The sequence below is a fragment of the Panthera uncia genome (genome assembly GCF_023721935.1).
Source record: "Panthera uncia isolate 11264 chromosome B3 unlocalized genomic scaffold, Puncia_PCG_1.0 HiC_scaffold_1, whole genome shotgun sequence".
NCBI lineage: Eukaryota > Metazoa > Chordata > Mammalia > Carnivora > Felidae > Panthera > Panthera uncia.
The window spans coordinates 125,028,599-125,049,850 of record NW_026057582.1 but is presented as its reverse complement, the minus strand read 5'-3'; the positions used below and the strand labels follow the sequence as shown (position 1 = coordinate 125,049,850).

General features: G+C 42.5%; 1 long non-coding RNA gene across 1 annotated transcript; it reads left to right on the top strand.

Annotated features, from left to right (window-relative positions):
• The first annotated feature begins 14,315 nt into the window (after positions 1-14,315).
• Positions 14,316-15,959, top strand: LOC125910243 (uncharacterized). The gene is made up of 3 exons (XR_007453901.1): positions 14,316-14,438; positions 14,580-14,685; positions 15,307-15,959. It is a non-coding gene; the product is annotated as an uncharacterized LOC125910243 (long non-coding RNA).
• The last annotated feature ends 5,293 nt before the right edge of the window (positions 15,960-21,252 follow it).

Below are 21,252 nucleotides of genomic sequence, written 5' to 3'. Positions count from 1 at the left end.
GTGGAAAAATGGGAACCCTCTTGCACTGTTGGTGGGAATGCAAATTGGTGCAGCCACTCTGGAAAACAGTGTGGAGGTTCCTCAGAAAATTAAAAATAGACCTACCCTATGACCCAGCAATAGCACTGCTAGGAATTTACCCAAGGGATACAGGAGGACTGATGCATAGGGGCACTTGTACCCCAATGTTTATAGCAGCACTCTCAACAATAGCCAAATTATGGAAAGAACCTAAATGTCCATCAACTGATGAATGGATAAAGAAATTGTGGTTTATATACACAATGGAGTACTACATGGCAATGAGAAAGAACGAAATATGGCCCTTTGTAGCAACGTGGATGGAACTGGAGAATGTGATGCTAAGTGAAATAAGCCATACAGAGAAAGACAGATACCATATGTTTTCACTCTTATGTGGATCCTGAGAAACTTAACAGAAACCCATGGGGGAGGGGAAGGAAAAAAAAAGAGGTTAGAGTGGGAGAGAGCCAAAGCATAAGAGACTCTTACAAACTGAGAACAAACTGAGGGCTGATGGGGGGTGGGAGGGAGAGGAGGGTGGGTGATGGGTATCATCACCTTTTGGGATGAGCACTGGGTGTTGTATGGAAACCAATTTGACAATACATTTCATATATTGAAAAAAAAAGAAAATGTCAAGACTTCCATAAATACGCACAATATTAAATCATTTGTATAGTAAGATCATTGGAAAAGTCTGGAAGGATACACACCAAACTTTTTTTTAAGGTTTGGTGTTCTTTTTATTTTAAATTGCATGAAAGGATATATGTCAGTGTCCAGTTGGGATAACTGCTACCATTGTAGGTATTTCAAGCAGGGGAGTTTAACATGGAGAATTGATTACAAAAGTTAGGAAGAGCTGAAACCATAAGTTCAGTGATTAAATGCTGCCCCTGCCCCTGTGGTGCATTCCAGCCCCAGGGGCCTCTGCCTCTGCTGCACTATTGAAGACACTGTCACAGTTGGTTCTGGATCTATCAGACGTGTGAAGTAGACTGCCCCTGTGCCCATTGCTGCACCAGCAACTTCAAACACCAGACCCTTATCTCTGTTTCTTGCCATCTGATCTCCTGCTAGAGCCTCTTTTTGGCAGAATCTAACAGGAAACCTAAAAAAATATAAGGGAGCCATGGCACGTAGGTTGAGGACTTTCAGCCTCAACAATGAAAAGCAGAACTTAGAAGCAAGCACATGGAGGTGACAGACCTTCTAACGGTCTTAATCTGGCCTCAATGAGTCTGAATCCCCTTTGCCTCTCACCATTGTGTTCATCAGTCACCATTGGAAGTTTAAGCCTCTCTTCCAAAATGATCTATTGGTCCAATGCAATCCCTATCTAAATTCCACTGGCATTTTTTCACAGAAATAGCAAAAATCCAAAATTCATATGGAACCACAAAAGACCCCAAATAGAAAAAGCAACCTTGAGAAAGAACAAAGATGGGGAGGTATCCCACTTCCTGGTTTCAAACTATATTATAAAGCTATAGTAATATAGCTATATTATATATTATATTTTATATTATATATTATATTATAATATATATATTATATATATAGCTAGAACAGTTCCAATATAGCTACAACAGTAGGGTTCTAGCATACAGACACACAGACCAATGGAACAGAATCAAGAGCCCAGAAATAAACCCAGGTATTTCCAGTCAACTAATATTTGACAAGGCAGCCAAGAATACTTGAGGGGAAAGGACAGCTCTTCAATAAGTGGTGATAGGAAACCTGGATATTCACATGCAAATGAATGAAATTAGACCCCTATCTCATACCACTCACCAAAATCTACTTGAATTGGATTAAAGACATAATGTAAAACTTGAAATGATAAAACTCACAGAACAAGGGAACATAGCACAGGGAGCAAGCTCCTTGGCATTGTTCTTGGCAATGATGTTTCTGGATGACACCAAAAGCACAAGCAACAAAGCAAAACTCAACAAGTAGATTTTACATCAAATCTAAAAGCTTCTGCACAGCAAACGAAACCACCAACAAAATGAAATGGGAGAATATGTCTGCAAACCATGTATGGGGTAAGGAGTTGATATCCAAAATATATAGGGAAATCACACAACTTAATAAAAAGTAGTAATCCGATTTGCAAATGGGCAACGGACCCAAATCGACATTCTTCCAAAGAAGACCTACAAATGGCCAACAGGTACATGAAAAGATGCTCAGCATCGCTCACTATCAGGGAAAAGCAAATCAGAACCATTATGAGATATCACCTCACACCTGTTTGGATAGCTGTCACCACAAAGGCAAGAGATATAAAGTGTTGATGAGGATGTGGAGGAAAAGGAACCCTCATGCACTGTTGGAGGGAATGTAAACTGGTTCAGCCACTAAGGAAAACAGTATGGAGGCTCCTCAAAAAAATTTTAAATAGAACTACCCTGTGATCCAGCAATTCCATTTTTGCACGTATATCTGAAGGAGGACATTATATTAGGTGAAATAAGTCAGTCACTAAAACACAAATACAATTCCATGTATACAAGGTACCTAGAATGGTCAAATTCATAGAGATGCAAGGTAGGAAGGTGATTACCACCTGCAGGGGGAAAGGGGAATAATGGGTTATTTAATGGGTACAAAGTGTCCATTTGGAAAGATGAAAAAGTTCTGGAGGAGGGTTGTGATGGCTGCACAACAGTGTGAATGTACTTAATGAACTGCATACTTAAAATGGCTAAAATGGTAAATTTTGTGTTATGTATATTTCCCCACAATAAAAGAATGCTTTAAAAAGAAACCATTACCATTGGCTGGTAATTACCATTACCATTTCATCTTAACATACCTTGTCTTGCCTTGTCTTAATTTTGTGTAAGGGCAGAGCTTAATCCCATTTTGGATGGAGCAGAGGACTCAGGGTGAGATTAAAATGAGCCGAATAAGCAAACAAAACGCCTACAGGTGGCAGTGGTGATCTGACTCTGGTGTAAGGAAAGCCATCTTCCTGGTCTGGTGTTCAGAACAATTCGTTGTGCCCATAGTTGACAAAATTCAACTTTTCAGCATGTCCACAAGTTTTTTTTTGTGAACGGCTCTATTCTGGTGGACAGTGGTCTTTTCCAATCATGTTACCCAGCAACGGACCCCCAGAAGGTCGGGTATATTGCGTCTCTTGGCCTCTCTCCAGATGCTTCACAGTGGACACTCGGGTTTGGATGCTGGTAGGCATCAGAGACCATAACTGTTGTTGTTAGTGAAAGCAAGACTGCCAAGACCCACCATTTCAAAGCCCATACTTAGAAATAGAGGGCCTGAGCCACAGCCCGGGCAGAGCATAAACAGAACTGTAGGCATTCGGGCCAAATATGATCCTCTTGAATCCCTCACTCAGGGCTTTCTTGAGCTGCTCGTTGGTGAGTCCAGGGGACAAGACTCATGTGTTGACTTGATCTGTGTGTAGGTGGAAGAAGGGTCCTGTGGCCTAAAGATCAGTAGGCAGTGGCAGGGTTGAGGAGAGAGGGTAAGTGAGGGGATTCCACACTACAACCTCCTCTTTGAGACTCAATTCACTTGATTTTTGAGACAAGAAGCCCTCCTTTGGCAACCAACGAGATGGCCCATCCTCTCCAGCAGGGGGCATCCAGCATCAGTCTTGTCTTCCTAAACCAGAATTGGTTTGAAATGCCGCCGTTCCTGCTTCCAAGGCAAAGGTTTTCTGATTTATATTTCACCCTTTCCCTATTGAGCCTGGATCCTGGCCTGAAATGCAGCTACTCAGCCAGCATCCTAATCCCCTGAGTGAATCTTGCTGCCCTCTCCCTGTGGGGTCTGCATGCTCCTCCCTGGTACCAGGGTGCTGGGCCACATCTGCTTCACCAGGAATGAGTGCCCTTCCCACATGGGACCATTCCTGCCTGACTCCAGGAATGGCCCCATCTGGAAATTCCTGCTGTGCTCCATTCCTGCTCACTCAAACAGGCCTGCAGGGTGATATTGCAGAACAGATGCAAGTTACTACTCCTTTGAGAAGTGTTTTTTTGAGGGGGGAGTGCCCAGGTGGTTCAGTGGGTCAGGTGTCCCACTCTTGATTTTGGCTCAGGTCATGATCTCGCAGTTCATGGGATGGAGCCCCGTGCAGGGCTCTGCACTGACAATGTGAAGCCTGCTTGGGATCCTCTCTCTCCCTCTCTCTCTCTCTGCCCCTCCCCCCGCTCACGTTTTTCCTCTCTCACTCTCTCTCTCTCAAAATAAATAAACATCTTTTTAAAAATACAAGTGATTTTTTTTTTAGTCTAGCTATTATTTGTTCAATGAGGGTCTGCTACTCGCCCTACCCATTCCCAATATCTTGGCCCTACCCACCCCCGGGCTGTGCCCCAGATCTCAGCCTGCCTTTTGGGGCAGAGTGTGCATCAAAGCCTTTCGGTGTCCCCATTGTTGAAAAGACAACTCTATCTCCAGCTCCTTCTGAGCATCACCAGAGGCACCGCCTGAGTAGAAGGCAGCACTTTACAGCCCCCATGTGTCTGAATTAGCACAATGAGGGCCTTTAGTGTCAGACGTGAGGACACCGATTCCTCTCCCCAGGGAACAACCGAGAGAAGCAGCATATTTTCCTTTGTTCCACAACACACCGTTCTCCTCTCTCATGTCTTTCTCCTCTTTCAGCGTTGCCCGTCAAGGTCCCAGAGATCTCTTTCTGTCCCAGTTCTTTGTTTGCTCAAGAAAGCGGTTTGTCTGATGTGCTAGGCTAAAGTGTGATGCAACACAGGCTGAAAAACAGAATTGACCCAAATTTATGTTTGATTTCAGTATAAATGCAAATGATGACGGCTCAAATTGTGTGGTGATGATACAGTATACAGTATATGGCATTGGACAGCTGTCTAGACACTCAGACAAAACCCAAGTTAGATTGTGTGATGGCTGTAAAATACACTTGACCTTGAACAACATAGTTTTGAACTAGGCGGGTCCACTAACATGCTGATTTTTTTAATATAAATACATCACAGTACTATATAGGTATTTTTTCCTCCTTATGACTTTCTTAATAACATTCTCCTTTCTCCAGCTTACTTTATTGTAAGAATACAGTGTATACTACATATCACATGCAAACTATGTGTTAATTGACAGTTTATGCTATCAGTAAGGCTTCTGGTCAACAGGAGGCTATTAGTAGTTAAGTTCTGGGGGAGTCAAAAGTTCATGTGGATTTTCAACTGCACAGGAGTCAGCACTTCTAACCCTCCCGTTGCTCAGGGGTCAACTGCATATCGGCTAATTATGACCCCCTTCCCTTCAACAGACAGAACCTAATTCCCCCACTTGGAAAGTGTGCTACATTCGCTGACTTATTTCTAACAGAATGTACTGGGAGTGACAGAGTGAGGCTTTGTGATTTCTGGGACTCTGTCATAAAAAGAATACACCCTCTGCCTGTTGTTCCCCCTCTCTCTTATTCTTTCTGTTTCTCTCTTTCATCACTTACTTTGGTGGAAATAAGTGGCTATATCATGAGAATACTCAGGCAGCCCTGTGAAAAAGCCCAACAAAAAGGAAACCAACTTGCCAGAACCAACTAACTAACCATGTGAGTGAGCGACTTTGAAAGCAGATTCTCCATCCTCAGTCAAGCCTTCAGATGATTTCAGGCCCCAGCCTTAGAGTCAACCCCAAACATTGTGAGCAGAGACAAACTATCCCAACTGTGCCCTGGCTGAATCCGTGACACACAATAAAACAAGAGAAAATAAACTATAGTTTTTTAAGCCACTAAGTTTTGGGGGGCAGAGTGGATAATTTGTTACACAGCAATAGCTAACTAATACAGATTCGTAACACATACTAAAATTGACTCCAAGATAGATTAAAGTTTTGTAAGCAAACATTCATTCAATGGTGGCATGCGGGAGGTGGCCATTAGGAGTTCAGTCTACCCAGAAGCAACCTGCAGGGTAAGCAGGGTAACCACATTCACAAGAGCCTCCAGACAGCTGGTTGGTCACCCTCCATGGCTCCTTCACTAAGCCTTGGCCCAGGTCCAAGGACGAGACTGACTGGCTTGCCTGGAAAGTAATCAGTGTGGGTGCTTGAACCCATGCCTACATGTGTTTGGCACCATCAAAGAGAAACTGGGAGTCTCAGCACCCAGAACATAAGCAGAAACGCTGAAAACAAAAAGAGAGAGAGAAAGAGAGAGAGAGAGTCATACACAAAGGAAATATAACCATAATACATGCATAGTCATCATAATGTAAACACTGTGAGATGATTTTCAACTGTTCAAGTCAACCAGAAAGAAATTCCAGAATAAGTCATTCTGGCTATAGAACCAACTGTAAAAGTTATCACCCTGGAAAATGTACAAATAATAAACAAAGAAGGAAGGGAGGTAGGAGGTTAAAAGGGGGGAAAAAATGAAGAAAAGTGTGCAGGGCAAGTACCCTCCCCTTCCAAAGTGGAGAATCCAAAGATACTACCTGTGGTTGATAAAATAAGAAGTGAAGGTATACATATATATGCTTTTTATTTACCAAGGCAACCAATAAAAGAAGTAAAACTCTCTTCACCTGGGACAGGAATGTGATAAAAGTGAGGTAAATCCTTATCCATTGTAGCAGTAAATCAACTGGTATGTCTAATCTTGATATCTAAAAAACACTGATATAAGAATAGTGTTTTAGGGGTACCTGGGTGGCTCAGCTAAGCGTCCTACTCTTGGTTTCGGCTCAGGTCATGATCTCATGGTTTGCGGGTTCAAGCCCCACATGGGGCTCTGTGCTAACAAGTGCAGAGCCTGCTTGGGATTCTCATTCTGTCCCTCTCTCTTGGCCCTTCCCCTACTCACGTTGTCTCTGTCTCTCTCAAAATAAATAAATAAACTTAAAAAAAAAGAATAGCTTTTTTCTTTTAATTTTTTAACGTTTATTCATTTTTGAGAGACAGAGAAAGACAGACTGTAAGTAGGGGAGGGGCAGAGAGACAAGGAGACACAGAATCCGAAGCAGGCTCCAGGCTCTAAGCTGTCAGCACAGAGCCCGATGCGGGGCTCGAACTCACGACAGTGAGATCATGATCTGAGCCAAAGTTGGACGCTCAACCAACTAAGCCACCCAGGGGCCCCAAGAATAGTTTTTTAATGACATGAAGGAAGCCATCAGAAAAACTAACAGAAATAGTTAAAAAGGAGTGAGTATGGAGATATAATTGGAGGAGGTGTCATTGTTTCAGACTTCAAGAACTTTCCTGAACTATCATTTGCTTTCTTTGTTGAATATAGTATTTTGAAAAAAGTAAATCTTTAAAAATTCCAATGTATTCCCACCTTTAATATACTTAGCATATTGCCTTGTGTTTTCAAGTAGGGTACATTTGTATCACATAATATCCACAAACTACTTAATCTTACAATAATTCTGTCAGGGAAAACACATGATCTTTCATCATTATCAGATAGGGAAAGTGAACTGAGAAATGCTAATGACTTGCCCAAGAGAACTTAGTAAAATATTTCCTTAAGAGTTATACCTTCTGGGGCGCCTGAGTGGCTCAGTCAGCTGAGCAACTGACTCTCGATTTTGGCTCACGTTCATGATCCCAGGGTCGTGGGATCAAGCCCCATGTCAGGCTCCATGCTGAATGTAGAGCCTGCTTAGGATTCTCTCTCTCTCTCTCTCTCTCTCTCTCTCTCTCCCCCCCCCACTTTGTCCCTCTCCCCAGCTTGCTCTCTTTCTCTCTAAAATAAAAAAATATAAAATTTAAAAATTAAAAAAAGCTATAACTTCCTAAAACATTGACCATTTCTTACAAGCATTCCATGAGGTGTAGAGTCCCACCTCATGGATGAAAATATAATGGCAACAAAGATATGTAATCTCCCCCCTGGATCCCAAGGAGACGGTGGATGAATATGGTTCCTACTTCTGTCCTGCTTTGTTGCTTCCTCTGTGGGAAGTGGTGACCATCAACACAGCATCTAACAGCTGAAAGTAAGAAGAAGCAAGTGAGGTGCAAAGGCCTCATCATAACCCTGTGTTATTAACCACACTACAGGTGGGGCCATAGCACTAGGATAAAAATAAGCATTGTGCTCATTGAGGCCACACAGCAGGTCAGTAGTAACACTGGGATTTGAATCCGTGTTGGGGCACCAGAGTCATGCCTGTCATTAAGTGGGGGCGGGGGGGGGGGACTGGAAATAAAAAAAAAGGAAGTTCACTTGCCTATGAATGGATCGTATGACTGGGTAGTAAATCTATCTCTCACTGTCTGTATAGTTTAAGGCAACATTTTTCTCTCCTCAGATCCTCTACTTTCTCATCTGTAAAAGGAGAAGGTGAGCTAGGTTATCTCCCTTTTGAGCTGGAACTTGATTGTAGCCTAGCTGATGAAATCAGGTAAGAAAAATAAATAAAAATTCTATTGGGAAGGAAGAAATAAAATTGCCTTTATTCACAGAAAATATGATCATACTTGTAGTTATAAGTTATAAGATTTTTTGAAGTTATAAGGACTAATAAGTATGTTCAGCAAGGATCCAAAATACAAGATCAATATAAAAATTTCTTGTAGGGGTGTCTGGATGGCTCAGTCAGTTAAGCAACTGACTTTGGCTCAGGTCATTATCTCACAGTCCATGAGTTCAAGTCCTGTGTCAGGCTCTGTGCTGACAGCTCAGACCCTGGAGCCTGCTTTGGATTCTGGGTCTCCCTCTCTCTCTGCCCCTCCCCAACTCTCTCTCTCTCTCTCTCTCTCTCTCTCTCTCTCTCAAAACTAAATAAAACATTAAAAAATTTTTAAATTAAATTTCAATTTTATTTCTATACATTAGCAATGAACAATCAGAAATTAAAATCTATAAATATCACTTACAATAGCACAAAAAATACAAAATACTTAGGGATATGTCTGAAAAAAGATGCCAAAGACCTGTATACTAAAACTATAGAACATCACAGAGCAAAATTAAAGAAGGCCTAAATGCCTGGGGAGATGTACAATATTCATAAGACTTGGTATTGCTAAAATGTCAAATCTCTCCAAATTGATATACATATCTGATACATCCTTAAACAAATTCCCCGCAGACTTTTGGAGAAACTGATAGCCTGAGTCTAAAATTCATACGGAAATGCAAAAGTCCTAGAAAACAACTCTGAAAAAGAACAATTTGGTGGGCTATGTGATTTCAAGATTTATTGTAAATCTACACTAATCAGGACAGCATGGTATTTGCATCAAGTTAGACAAAAGAGATCAATAGGACAGAAAATAGAATCCAGATATAGACCCACACATATGCAGACAAATGACTTTTGGAAAAGGTGCAAAGGTGGAGAAAGCATAGTCTTTTCAAAAATGTGGCTAGAAAATTCAGAAATCCATAGGAAAAAAAATTAACAGGCATACCTTGCATCATGTATAAAATTAATTCAAAATGGAATATAAACCTAAATGTAAAACTTAAAACTTTCAGGAGAAAATCTTTATGACTTTGGTATAGGCAAAGACTTCTTAAGATAGGTCACCAAAAGAATGATCCATTTCAGTCTATCAATATCCAAGGGCATATTGATAGACTGGACTTCACCAAAATTAAAAATATTCGCTCTACATAAAACACTATTAAGGAATGAAAAGATAAGGCACAGGCCAGGAGAACATATTTTCAGAGCATATATCTGATAGGATACTTCTATCCCAAATATATACAGAACTCTCAAAACTCAATAATAACCTTATTCAAAAATAGTAAAGATTTGAACTTTTACATTCTCCAAATGTTTCACAAATTTCTCCAAAGAAGTTTCACAAATGGCCAGTAAGTAGAAAGATACTCAACATCATTAATCATTAGGGAAATGCAAATCAAAACCATGATGAAATACTCATACCCATTAGAATGACTACTCTCAAAACAATGGAAAATATGAAGTGTTGATGAGGATATGGAGAAATTGAAACCCTCATACATTGCTGGTGGGAAAATAAAATGTTGCAGCCTTTGTATAAAAATATGGCAGTTCTCAAAATGCCAAATATAGGGGCACTTGGGTGGCTCAGTTGTTTAAGTGTCCGACTTCAGCTCAGGTCATGATCTCACAGTTCGTGAGTTCAAGCCCCGCATCAGGTTCTATGTTGACAGCTCAGAGCCTGGAGCCTGCTTCAGATTCTGTGTCTCCTTCTCTCTGGCCCTCCCCCACTCACTCTCTCTCTCTCTCTCAAAAATAATAAAAATGATAAACATTAAAAAAATTTGTAAATGTCAAACATGGAATTACCATATAGCTCATCATATAGAATAAAGCCTGTGGGGTTGGAGAGCTGTACAATGGGTATAGATGGATGGATGATAAAAAAAAGTTTTAGGAATAGATAGTGGTAATGGTAATTGTGAATGTACTTAAGGCTACTGAATTGTACACTTAAAAATGACTAAAATGATAAGTTTTATGTTACATATATTTTAAAATAATAAAAAACTCAATAATAAGACAACACACATCCAATTTGTCAAACAATGGCCAACATTTTCTTCAACACAGTATTGGAAGTCCTAGCCTCAGCAATCAGACAAGAAAAAAAAAGAGGTATCCAAATTGGTAAAGAAGTTAAACTGTCACTATTTGCAGATGACATGATACTATACTTAGAAAATCCAGAAGACTCCACCAAAAAACTACTAGAAGTAATAAGTGAATTCAGTAAAGTTGCAGGATACAATACAGATATCCAGAAATTGGTAGCATTTCTATACACAAATAATGAAGTAGCTGAAAGAGAAATTAAAAAAACAATTCCATTTACAATTGAACCAAAAAGAATAAACTACCTAGAATCAAACTTAACCAAGGAAGTAAAAGACATGTACTCTGAAAACTATAACACATTGATGAAAGAAACGAAAGATGACACAAGTGGAAAAATATTCCATGCTCATGGATTGGAAGAATTAATATTGTTAAAATGTCCATACTGCCCGAAGCAATCTATAGATTCAATGCAATCTCTATCAAAATACCAACAGTCTTTTGCACAGAACTAGACAAATAATACTAAAATCTGTAAAGAACTACAAAAGACTGAATAGCCAAAGCAATCCTGAGAAAGAAGAACAAAGCTGCAGGTATCACTATCGTAGACTCTGAGTCTGGAGTTCTCTCTTGTCCAGCAAGAGAGCAGAGGCAGGATTAAAATGCAAGAGAGGTTAATGTCCGGGAGGAGACAAGAGCCCCGAGTAAGGGTCCTTGCTCCATTTTTATTAGGATAAGAAGGCTTACAAGCATGATGATACAGCCACTATGGAAAACAGGACAGAGTTTCCCGCCAAAATTAAAAATAAAAACACCATATGATCCAATAATTCCAACACTGGGTAATTATCCCTTATAAATGAAAACACTAATTTGAAAAGATACACACATCCCTATGTCTATTGCAGCATTATTTTTTTTTAAATTTTTTTTTCAACATTTTTTATTTATTTTTGGGACAGAGAGAGACAGAGCATGAACGGGGGAGGGGCAGAGAGAGAGAGGGAGACACAGAATCGGAACCAGGCTCCAGGCTCCGAGCCATCAGCCCAGAGCCTGACGCGGGGGCTCGAACTCATGGACCGCGAGATCGTGACCTGGCTGAAGTCGGAGGCTTAACCGACTGCGCCACCCAGGCGCCCCTATTGCAGCATTATTAACAATAACCAAGATATGGAAACAACCCGAGTGTCCATTGATTGGTGAATGGATAAAGAACAATGGAATAGTACACAGCCATAAAAAGGATGAGACTGTGCTACTTGCGATGACATGGATGGACCTAAAAAGTATTATGCTAAGTGAAGTAAGTCAGACTGAGAAAGATAAATACCATATTAATTCACTTATATTGGAATCTAAAAAAAACGAATGAATAAATGAACAAAAAGCAGAATCAGACCTACACATACAGAGAACAAACTGATGGTTTCCATAAGGTTAAGAAGGTGATGGTGTAGACAAAATGAGTGAAGGAGAGAGGGAAATACAGACTTCCAGTTATGGAATGATTAAATCACAGGACTAAAAGTCACAGTATAGGAAATATAATCAGTGATATTGTGATAGCATTGTAGGGTGACAGATAATGGCTACACTAATAAGCAGAGTATAACTTGAAGAGAAATTAAATCACTGTGTTGTATACCTGAACTAATACACTCAAATTTTTTTTAAATGAGCAAAAGATTTGAGTAGACATATTGCCAAAGAAGAAGCACAGATGAATAGTATCTGAAATATGTCCAATTTCATTAGTCTTAGGGAAATGCAAATTAAAAACCACAATGAAATAACAACTCTGTATCTGTCTAATGACTTAAAACAAAAAAAAGAAAAAATGATACCAAGCATAGTGGGGATGTGGAGGAACAGGAATTTTTATGCGCTACCAGGAGAATGTAAAATGGTACAACCACTTTGGAAAACATTTTGGCAATTCTTTTAAAAGTTAAACATATGCCGGGGCGCCTGGGTGGCTCAGTCGGTTGGGTGACCGACTTCGGCTCAGGTCACGATCTCGCAGTCTATGAGTTCGAGCCCTGCATCGGGCTCTGTGCTGACAGCTCAGAGCCTGGAGCCTGTTTCAGATTCTGTGTCTCCCTCTCTCTCTGACCCTCCCCCGTTCATGCTCTGTCTCTCTCTGTCTCAAAAATAAAAATAAACGTAAAAAAAAAAATAAAGTGGATTGTGCTCAAAACATCACACATAAGATGTTAAAAAAAAAAAAAAGTTAAACATATGCCTACCTAGTCATTCCACTCTCAGGTATGAAAGTATATCTCCACACAAAGACTTGTAAATGAATGATCATGGCAGTTTTATTCATAACAGTCAAAAACTAGAAATAACCCAAATGCCCATCAACAGGTGAATGGATAAATTGTAGAATACACAGTATACAGTGACGTGTACACACAATACACAATGAAATACTACTTGGCAATAAAGAAGAATGAACTATTCATACTTGTGACAATAGGAAGGAATCTCAAAATAATTGAGTGGAGGAAGCCACATATAGAAAACCAATACATAGTGTAAGCATCCAGGATCACATTTACATAAAATTCTAGAAAATGCAAACTCATCTGTGGTTGACAGATCAATTGCCGTCTGGGGAAGGGGTCCGCACAGGGAGGTACATGGAAGAAAATACAAAGGGATAGGAGGGAACTGCAGGGAGTGCTAACTATACTCATCATGTTGATTGAAGCGGTGGTCCCATGGATGCATACCTATGTCAAAGCTTATCAAAGGACACGCCTGAAATATGTGCAGTCTGTTGTATGTCAACTATAGCTCACTAAAGTCGTTTCAAAAGCAATGTTGAATTTAAAATACAAATGGGATGAAATGTTGACGATACTTTTATGTAGTTAAAGCTCAAATCAACACTGTATTGAATTCAGACAGAGAGTGGGCTGGAAAGACATACATTAAATACGCAGATTGAATTCCTCTATCAGGGAGTGGGAAGTAAAGGTTTAAAAAGAAAATAATGAAGAGGGCGTTGGGGGGCCCAATGATGATACCGTGCAGAGAGTATGATTAAGTCCAATCTGTCCACTATTGTCCTGGGAGAGGGGAGGGGTGGTGCAAGGGAAAATTGGAGGGAGGAAGGAGAGAAAGAGAATTGAAGGCAGGGAGGAAGAAAAATAAAGGAGGACGAGGTGGGGAGGGGGCAGCCAGACACACAGATCTCAAAGATACATGGAGTCTGCAGAAAGGCCTCTCGCAAGCTGGGCTTGGCAAACACGCCCCTGGCGAAGGGCCAGACAAGGCCTGGGCTACATCTAAGGGTGAACTTACACGGGTTATCAAATTCCCCTTTCCTGGAGCCTCTGGAAGTTGTTGCCAAGAACAGAAGGGGGGAAAATCCGTCCCTTTGTCTCTCTTTTTTTCCCCTTGGACCTGATTTCGTGTTTTCCTCCGTCTTCTCCCCGGGGACCATCCGGCCCCAGCTGCGGAGGGGGTAAGACGTGGGAGTTGGGCAAAGGGTGGGACCAAGTGAGGCGCGCTGCACCGGGTCCCCCAAAGCCGCAGAAGGGCACCGAAGGCGGGGATGCAACCCCAGCCTCTGCCCAAAACCGCTTCCTTAGAGGCGGGAGGCCAGGTGCGCCGCCGCCGCTCCCGGGCGCCAGGAGGAGAGGCCGCGGCGCTGGTCCGGGGCTCTCCAGGAGCCGCCCCTCTGCGTTCCCCCGCGTGGCGGCGGCGTCTCCACCCGCGGGATCTCGTCTCCACCCGCGCGCGCGCCCGCCCGCTCCGCCTTCTTAGCCTGGCCCGGGCGCAGAGCAGGAAGTTCACACACGCGAGGAGAAGCCTCTCCAGAAGCATTTGCACAGCTCTCCACCGTCCGGCCAAGAGCCGGGCCGCTGGGGTAGCCTGGCAGGGGTGCTTGTGTGTGTGTGTGTGCGCGCGCGCGGGCGGGGTGGGGGGGAGCCCTTGAACTTGGCGGGCGCTGCGGCTTGCTCTCGAGGAGGCTTGCTCCCATTCTTTTCCGTCCGAAAATATTTGTATTGTGATAATACACAGTCCCCGAAGCGAAAGTCAAACGGGCACCCAAAGATACCTTGGGGATCTTCCAAGCGGACAGATGGACAGAGCCACCCGTGCACCGAGATGCGGACAGAATGCAGAGGTGCAGAGAAGTGATGGTGGGGGGTGGGACGGGGGTTGGAAGGTAGGAGAAGTGGAGAGGGAAGCCGGGAGGGAGGCTGGGAAAGAGCGCGAGACGTCGGGAGGTGGGGCAGAGCGGGCGGTGAAGGCAGGGCTGAGTTGGGAGGAGCCAGGAGAGAGGGGAGGAGGAAGGGGACCTCTCGAACACTCTGTTCCAGATCTGCTCCACCTCCCGGGATCTGCCCTTGTCCCGCTTTCTCTCCCCACTACCCCAACCCACTCTTTCTCTTTCTGGCCCTCTGGCTTTTTGTCCTTTGCTGTCTGCCCCCAGCCCCCATCTCCCACCCCATCCCTCTCTTGTTCTCCCTCTCTCTCATGTACTCTTTTAAAAAATAATTTTTAAATGTTCATTTATTTTTGAGATGGAGACAGAGCACAAGTGGGGGAGGAGCAGAGAGGGAGACACAGAACTCCAAGCAGGCTCCAGACTCCCGAGCTGTCAGCCCAGAGCCTGATGCGGGGCTTGAACTCACGCACTGCATGATCATGACCTGAGCAGAAGTCAGGCACTTAACCCACTGAGCCACCCAGGTGTCCCTCTCATTTACTCTTTTTGGGTTTACTCTGTTCTCTCTCCCTCTAGGTTGCCTGTGCTTGCACTCCCCCCCCCCCCCCAGGCCCTCTCTGACTCCAGTGAGAGCAGTGCGCTTGAGCTGCCAGTTATGGGGGCCTGAGGAGGCTGAGCTGGCCTCTGCAGGAGACCACAGACTCTTCCCAAGGTGGACCCCAGCCAGGCATTTTCTCTAAGACTTCTAATCAGAGTGACCACATTGACCACTGTGTTCTTGGATGTCCATCCTGCGCCAGAAGCCCATAATATATCACTTTATAATTGCTCCAGATTTTTTTTTTTTTTTTTTGCCTTTTAGGGATAGGTGTAATGAATTCATTGTCATGGCCCATTTAATATAATGGGGGGGAGGGGAGAGTTAAAAACACCCATCATTCATCCCCCTATTTTGTCACCCTAAGCTAAGCTCCATTACTGGGAAGGGGAAGGAGCCAGCCTTCCCTGTCATTTACCCTGACCAAATCCCAACCTCTGTTCAAAGTCCACACCTCTGCTGCATTTGCAATTATTCCCAATTAATTACAAAAAAGCTGAGCTCCCAAAGATTAAGAGGAGTTCACCAAAGCCCAAGATAGTGGGGAGCAGAGTTTGGAGTTTCTGACTCCAAAGCTCTACTCATTCGTGCCTACTCGTGCCTACTACTCGTGCCTTATTTGTATTAAAAAAAAAAAAACATTTTTTAAATTTTTATTTATTTTGAAGTGAGAAAGACAGAACACGAGCAGGGAAGGGGCAGAGAGAGGGAGACACAGAATCCAAAGCAGCCTCCAGGCTCTTGAGCTGTCAGCACAGAGCCTGACACCAGGGCTTGAACCCACAAATGGCGAGATTGTGACCTGAGCCGAAGTCCGACACTTAACCCACTGAGCCACCCAGGTGCCCTGTTGTGGTTACATTATTTTTAAACTGTAGAATGCATCCCATATACAGAAGTGTACATAAAACCCATATACAGAAGTGTACATAAAAGGTATGCGTACATTTAACAAATAGTAAAATGAGTACCCATGAACCTATCACTAAGCCCCTGCCCCCCATGCTCCCTAGATTTATACACCTCCTCCTCTCCCAATAGACAACTGCTCTCTGGACTTTTACATTCAATTCATACCTAAGTATGTATCCCCACATAATATGTTGTTGAAGTTTAGAAAACCAAATAGCAGAATAGCCCCTGTTAGGGAGAGGCTCTCTGGAGAAAAGTTGCTAAACAGAATCCCCAGGTCATAGTTTGGTTTTGGCTCCCCTGAGAGCTTCCCAAGAGGCCATTCTCAGAAAGTATCATGGCAGGGCACCTGGGTGGCTCAATCGGTTAAGCGTACAACTTTAGCTTGGGTCACGATCTCACAGTTCATAAGTTTGAGCCCCACATTGGGCTCTGTGCTGAGAGCTCAGGGCCTGGAGCCTGCTTCAGATTCTGTGTCTCCCTCTCTCTTTGCCCCCCCCCCCCCCAACTCACGCTCTGTCTCTCTCTCTCTCTCTCTCTCTCTCAAAAATAAATATACATTAAGAAAAAAAATTTTTTTAAGTATCGTGGCAAGATCACAAGCAAGCCCTAGAAACACAAGTCTTACCTCACTAAGCTTACAGAGAATGACTAGATGTTGGTCTTTCCTCAGTAGTATGTAGGGTAAGGAATGAGATGCTTAATAAGTCTGGCTTCTAGGCTAGCCATTGCTGCTGGAAGACAATTCTCACAGGCCTTTTGCATTTCTGTGAATTTTAAAACATTGATCACTTCTGTTCCAGACTATCTTTTTAAGGGTATTTGTACAAACAAAGAAACAAAGACACAATGTCTTGGAAGTGGAGATAGTATCTCTGTATCAAAAAGATCTGTTGGCTGTCCTGTGTAATACAAATAATATCTTACTCTGGGGCCAAGATCAAACAGGTTTGCTAGCAGACCCTTTGCAATGGTTAATCTTACATGTCAACTTGACTGACCATGGGCCACTGGATTAAACATTGTTTCTGGGTGTGTCTGTGAGGATGTTTCTGGATGGATTCGCATTTAAATTGGCAGTCTCGGTAGGGTGCCCTCCTTGCTGTGGATGGGCATCATGCAATCCACTGAAAGCCTGAATAGAACATCCTGAGAATAAATACACTTGAAGTTCATTTTCAAATTAAAATGTATAGTGATGCGGTTATCTTGACACTACAAGCTTTACAAGATAAAACAAGAACATTCTGCTTGGTTTTCAAGCCCAGCTCTGCCGTACTCAACTGGGTTACTTTTTGATCAATGACTCTTATCTCCAGGTTTTGGCTGCTTCTTCTTAAAAACAAGAGAGTTATGCAGTCAAGGTAATGGCAGCCATTTAAATACAAATCTCCAAACACATCCTTGGAAAAGTAATACAGAACAACATGAAGAACAACCATAACTTCGGAAAACCCACATCCTCTAAAAACCTAGAAGACAAAAAATGTCCAAGTTCAAGTATCATGTTGTTAGAAAAATTAACACTAAATCCCACTGAACAATCAGGCTCTCACCAGATGCCTCCAAGGAGAGCAAGTATAGTACATTAAAAAGGGGTGGGGGGCTCCTGGGTGACTCACGGCTCAGGTCATGAGCTCATGGTTTGTGAGTGCGAGCTCCACGTCAGGCTCTATGATGACAGCTCGGAGCCTACAGCCCGCTTCAGATTCTGTGTCTCCCTCTCTCTCTGCCCCTCCCCACTCACGTTCTGTCTATCTCTCTAAAATAAATAAACATAAAAAAATTTTTAAAAAACAGTAGAAAAGAAGGGAGCTATCAACAGGTCCAAGATTGATAAAATTATTTCCAGAAAGAGAATGTCCACAAAGTGTGAAAATCCTGAAACAAGGCTGGCAGACCAGAGCACGTACTACAGTGTGACTGTCTTGGAAGGACATCACTTCTAGAGACGCTTTGCACACATTTTTTTATGTTTATTTATTTTTGAAAGAAAGCATGAGTGAGGCAGAAAAGTGGGGACAGGATCTGAAGCGGGCTCTGTGCTCACAGCAGCGAGCCTGATGTGGGGCTCGAACCCATGGACCACAAGATCATGACCTGAGCCCAAGTCAGATGCTCAACCAACTGAGCTACCCAGGTGCCCCTTTGAGAACTTCCTAGGTGCCGGGCCCCTGGTGTTGTTCCTCACAGTGGGCTCCAGGTGTTCCTGGTTTCTGACTGTGCCATATCTCTGGGAGCAAAATGGAAGAAGTAACACTCCTGGGAAGAAGCTGACCTTGGGATCCACAATATCTCAAGTTTCTCAATGAAATTTCTCAAGTTAAAGTAAGAGGGGGTTTTGGCAAAATGCAAGTGGAACCTAGCCAAGTTCCTTTGGTCAAAGATAGAATCCAGGGTGTTTGCCAACTCGAAAGCATCTGGGTTTATCACAGCCTTTTCTTTCTCGAAAAGCCCTCAAGACCACCTATAGGTGAGAACTTACATTGTCCAGCTAAGCTTGGTGGAAAATCCAGGGCCTTGGTAGCAGAGAGAACTTTCGGTTGTGGCCCATCCCAGGACAAGCAGGCAGGCTGGAGTCTTTCACCAGGGTGACCAATTAGTTGTGTCCTACAGACAGGTGTCGAGTGAAGGGCTGCCCGTTCCAAAGAGAGGATGGCTGCTTGGAAGATAATGACCCTGGAATCAGGACACATTGATTTTTCTCAAGAACGCTTGCTTATCAGGTTCTTTTAAAAATATTTACTAAAGTAGAGGCACCTGGGAGGCTCAGTCAATTAAGCATCTGACTCTTGGTTTCAGCTCAGGTCATGATCTCGGGGTTCATGAGTTCGAGCCCCGAGTTGGGTTCTGCACTCATAGTATAGTGCAGAGCCTGCTTGGGATTCTCTCTCTCTCCCTCTCTCTCTGCCCTTCCCTGCTCGCATACTCTGTCTCTCTCTCTCAAAATAAATAAATAAATAAACTTAAAAAAAATAAGAATACAAAAATCTTTACTAAGGTATAACCCACATATGAAAAATGGGCAAAATGTAAATGGAAGGCTCAGTGAACCACTACGAAATGAAGACCCATATAATCAACCTATAGAATAACAATATCATGGCCATCAGATCAGGAGCCCCATTGGCACCTGCCATCACTGCTGTCTTAACTTTGATGCTATAGTTTAATTTTGTGATTCTTGGATTTTACATGGATGGAATCACACACTATTTGTATATAGCTACTTTGACATAAGTCACATGTTTGTTAAATTGGTCCATGCACACATCATACTACGTACAACGGCAGTTCATTTTCATTGCTATTTATTCTTTCACTGTCTAAAATTACCACAATTTGTTTTTAACAGCTTTATTCAGATATAATTCACATATTACAAAACTGACTTTTTTAAGGCATACTGTTCAGTTTTTTTTAGTACATTCACAGGGCTGCGTACTCATCACCACAATCTAATGTTAGAATAATTAATCTTTGGGGTGCCTCGGTGGCTCAGTTGGTTGAGCATCCGACTCTTGATTTCGGCTCAGGTCATGATCCCAAAATCGTGGGATTGAGCCCCTCGTTGGGCTCTGTGCCAATTGTGGAGCCTGCTTAAGATTTTCTCTCTCTCCCTCTGCCTCTCTTCTCCACTTGCTCACTGTGTCTCTCTAAAATAAATAAAAAAAGAATAATTAATCTTGATCCAGTTATCATTAGCCATCACTTCCTATTCTCTCCATGACACCCCTACCCTGAGGATATACTTTTTGTCACCATGGATTCAGCTATCCCGGACATTTTGTGTATATGGGATGAGTCTCTTGTGACAAGTTTCTTTAACATAGCATAATGTTTTCAAAGTTCATCCATGTTGTAGAATGTATCAATACTTTTATTTCTTTTCTTTTTTTTTCTTTTTATTTTTTGTCAAATAACTCTAATGTGTGGCTGTACACATTTTGTTTTACTTTTTGGCTATCATGAATAATGCTGCTTTGAACATTTGTATACAAATTTTTGTGTGCCCCTGGACTGGAAGACAATATTTATAACATGTCAATTGTATGAAGGAGCTGATCTACAGATTCAGCATAATATCTGTCAAAATGCTAGTTGACTTTTTACAGAAATCAGCAAGGTGACCCTAAAAGTAATGCGGAGATACAAGGGATCCAAATAGCAGAACAATTTTGAAAAGGAACAAGTTTGGAAGGATAGACATATAAAGGGAGTAGACTTGAGAGCCCAGAAATAAATTTAAAAACAACTCTAATTTTAGCTAGTATCGTGCATCTATAATTGTACATCAGTAGTAGTTTTAATGTCCACTTCCCTAATGACTAAATGTGGGGGATAAACTTAGGAATCCCCCAGGCCTACACCAATGGGTTAACAAGGCATAAAGAAACACAAAGTCATAAAATGCTCACACCCGAGTTTGGGTAACCAGATTGGCACTCCAAGAATAGGGAGGCACAAAGGTGCCAAGAATAGGGAGGTGCAAAGGCACCCCAAAATAGGGAGGGGGTGCTGAACTCCCCAAAATAGAGGCAAAGGCCTGAAATAGAATCGGCACAAAGGTGCCCAATACATAGGAATAACAAGATTAGATATTCAGGGTGAAAGCACCCCAAGTTTAGTACTATAGCAGAAAGCTGCTTTCATAGGAGAATAGGGCCAGATTAGGTAAATTGGTGAATTGGACTTTGGACCACTGGGCTTGTAGGCAAAGCAGCCCGGAGTGGAGATGGTTAACAAAAGAAAAGGTGTCTTGTTAACTCTGAGGTTATTTCCCCTATCTGTCTCATCCCCTAGGATAGCAAAGATCAACAGGCACGGCGCCTCCTGTCTGCTGTTAACAACCATCTACCCATCTGCCCGGCGCCTGGATTTTTTTTATATTGACCCAAACCCCAAACAGTGTATATCTTCAAAATCCCCTTTCCCCCCTCACATCCACAAGTTAATGTTCCTAGTTTCTTTGTCTCTTTGTACATGCCCATCACGTTTGCAAGCCTTCTGAT